Source organism: Bidens hawaiensis, unplaced genomic scaffold (assembly GCF_021521415.1).
Source record: "Bidens hawaiensis isolate Kalapana, Puna unplaced genomic scaffold, B.hawaiensis_p1.1 tig00000760_1, whole genome shotgun sequence".
NCBI lineage: Eukaryota > Viridiplantae > Streptophyta > Magnoliopsida > Asterales > Asteraceae > Bidens > Bidens hawaiensis.
In genome coordinates, this window is record NW_027491043.1 from 2,666,073 (window position 1) to 2,669,851 (window position 3,779).

At 35.5% G+C, this 3,779-nt stretch overlaps 1 pseudogene; it reads right to left on the minus strand.

The window, feature by feature from the left end:
- Positions 1 to 1,524: 1,524 nt before the first annotated feature.
- Positions 1,525 to 2,902, minus strand: LOC143534993 (putative carboxylesterase 18 pseudogene; annotated as a pseudogene).
- Between the last annotated feature and the right edge of the window lie 877 nt (positions 2,903 to 3,779).

Genomic DNA, 3,779 nt, shown 5'->3' on the forward strand with positions numbered 1-3,779 from the left:
CTTGTTAAAGTAATCCCACGGCCAAAGTTGTCGCTTAAACCCCAAAACTTAGATGAAAAATGTGTTATGCTATAACTATATCCTTGCGGTAACTATATATCTATGCGATACCTATACCGTCCGACACAATACATTGCATGAACTATATCAATTCAACTACTACCATGCATGTGATTACTTAATAACATGCGAAGACTTACTTCAGTTTTTGAGAAACCATAATTCAATTTGTTACGGGTGCTCGAACCGTTTAGTCTTGTAAATAAATTAGCATCGTTACTATATTCCACACACCTCGATTATCAATCCTTTGTGGTCCTATGCAAAACCGTTAATAAAGCTTTTTAGTCAACAAGTACCTTATACCGAACCGAACCAAACCAAACCTTGTGGTTGAGATTCGATGATGTTTGGAATTAACATAAACCTTTGATATAGTTAATCTTTGCCAAACATAATCCTTAATTCTTTACTAATGAGTTTGGATACAAGAAGGGTGTTTCTAGTTTTCCTCTAAGTTTCTCTTTCTACTCTTTTTCCATAGCTTGTAGAACCGTTTTTGTTCTAACAAAGGAGATGAGGTTGGGGTTGATTATTAGTAAAGTATTAGGATAGTTCCACATTACCCTCTTTAACTACCAAATCTCATTATTTTCTTTATATTTAATATAAATCAGTTGCCTCAATTAAATACTTAAAGTTTATCAAACGAAATCTCGGGATTTTACAGTTGCACACATTCATGTGATAATGATATGTAATATAAATATATACGTAAATCCTAAATATTGTCAATTATGTTAACCGGTTGTTTCAACAAATTTGTTGGAGTAAATAACTAAATGTGCCGTTTATATATTCGCATAACTGGATGGTTTTAGCCAAGAGTCAAAGCGGATCAAAGGTATTGCAAAATGTGTATAATCATACGGAGCTTATCTGGAATCTATCCAAAAGAAACATGCAAAAAACCAAATTTATGAGCTTTGAGTTGTTTGGGTCCTTACAACCTAGTTTTCCAAGTGTTTTGAGTTATGCGAATTAAAAGCCGTCAAGTTGATTTATTGGAATATACGTTTTAATTTTTGAACATAGAAGTTAGAAATAATTACAACACATATATAAAATCAAATATATTCAATTTTCTTGTGATTTTAATATTTTTAAAATCAGAATAATAAATGAATTCGTTCTTAATTGTTTGTATTCAAGCTGGATTGTTCACACACACATATGAATGCCAAAAAACATAATAAAACAAAATAAATAAACCAGCATGTAAATAATACTAATACAATGGAGGATTAAAGAGCGTTTATAATTCAGTTACGTACAATATACATTAACTCAAATGCACAGAAGAAGAAGGTAAATATGATACTACATATTTACAAATATTTTAGCATAAAAGCTACTTGTGTTTATTTAAAAAATGAAAAGATAATCAAAGGAAATAACATACAAATGAATAAAAGTTCATAATATTATTAGTCTTTTCATAAACCCCATGTCAATGTAAATCTTCTAAACCTGAAAGCAAGCAATATACAAAGGATAATTGAGCATGTGAAATGAATATTATGAAATACATGAACAAATTAACAGAAACAAAATATTTAGTGTTTGGAGGCTTTTCGTCAATACCTTATTTAAGACCTTGTTAATGAAGTCCTTCATATCTAACATAAGTTGATCGGATTCTGGCAACTCCGAGAAGAGAAAGAACTCATGAAATGTGTTTGGGTAGTCAATCAAGTACGCTTCCTTCCCGGACTTCTTGAGCCACTGGTAGTACCTTATATGTCGGTCCCGGAGGGTATCAAACCCAGCCGCGACCACCATTGTCGCGGGAAAATCCATTTTGGATATGTCCACGGCATTGGGCCCCGTAACATTGATGATAGGATGGTCTCGGTTGAAGGGTTCACCTAGGGGCATGAACGCGTTCCAAAACCAATCGGTCCGCTTCATTGTCACGAGAGGTACTGATCCATCCATCCGTATTTCAGAATCTGTTCGCTCCTCCCCGCCGAGAAACGGTTGGATCGCCACTAGCCCAATTACCTACAAGCCATCATACTGTTCATCAGCAATCATGCGGGTGGTATTTGTTGTTGGATTTTAGATCACTCATTTCTTCTTAATTTCTTACAAAATACAACTTACGTGTGTACGATGCTTCAATTAGAAAGATACGAAGTTGTTGATTTTTCAAACTAGGAAATTAGATATGTTTATATACGGATAATAATGCATGAATCCAGTAGCATATGTATACATATATATAGTTAAGTCGTACCTGGAGTTGCTGGAATTGGAATTGGGAGGCTCTTAGAGTCACATGATGAGCTAGGTGTCCGCCAGCGCTATCACCGACGATAAAGCACCGTGAAATGCTGGCATTCTCCGGCAGCCATTTTGACCGGTTATCTTCATTGTCCAGAAATTTCAGCACATCAAACCCATCGTCATGTTGGGAAGGGTGTCGGTTCTCTGGTGCAAGACGGTAGTCGACAGAAACAACAATGGCACGCAATTCGCTCGCGAACTTACGGCCCACATAGTCTAATATCGCCACATCCGGGGAGAGGAAAATATATCCACCGCCGTGAAAGTACACCATCACCGGGAGATCTTCTTCAGCGTAATGCGTGGGGACAAATACACGGAACCAGAGATTGCGAGTTGGATCCACCATGACATCGTGTGTCTTGACACCGTTGACGGGTATGGACAATGCCGGGATCTGAAAGTCCACGAGATTGAGAAGACCGCGGGGCACCGTGCCGTCATCCCGGAGAAGTGGGTCGATTGCAAGGTCTGTTGCCGATAGTACAATTCTTGTTCTCAAGGGCAAGGATAGCTGAGATTTCGGAGTTTCCGCTGCTGCTGATGATTCCATAATTAATTGAAAGACTTTTGTGATCAGAGAGGTACGTATTGAAAATTCAGGTTGTGTGACAAATGCTAAACACATCAACTCTATTTATACTGCAAAATATGCGACGTTATATCACACCATCTTTGATTATTTCAATATTTCAGTCAAATGAAACCTTCACCTGCATGTTCACACCAAAAAGGTTGGTCATGGTCAGGGTCTAGTTGAATTAAAAAATTCATCTTCAGTCAATAACTAATGTCTATTACAACTTTTTAGTTTTGTCAAAAATAAAAGGCTCTATTCATGATTTTCCCCTTCGTTAACTTGTTTTACATTGAATGTTTGTCCGTCACTTTTTATTTCAGATAAGCCGTCACTTTTTTAAAAAAACTTTCAACGTTTTAGTTTTACAAATGGCAAACATTTTGTACTAAATAAATGAAAATTAATATTGACAAATGTAGATGGCAACTGTCACGAAAGAGGATGGTTGGAAACCATGGCCAAGTTGAATTATTTCTTTCAAATTAAATAAACTTTCACCAAATATTGTCTTCAGTAGTGTTTTTCAAATGATGATAATATATTTCAACTTGGCGCTCTGGCTTTCAACTATGATGGGTTCTTTTAAATTAAACCTAGTATTCAACTTATGATATATGTATAAGTGACCAATCACATTTTGGCAATTGCCAAGAAAGATAGGTCATAACTAGTTGCTTACAAAGCTCTTGTGCCAATAACTAATAATGCCGTTACGGTTATTAAATAATATAAAGGCTAGTTGGATTCCAATATTTAACAAATTGAGTTATTTTGTCAAATGTTAAATATAGGTAAAAATGTTAAATGTTCTTGTATTCCCTTAATTTTCAATTCATATGTAAAAATAGCA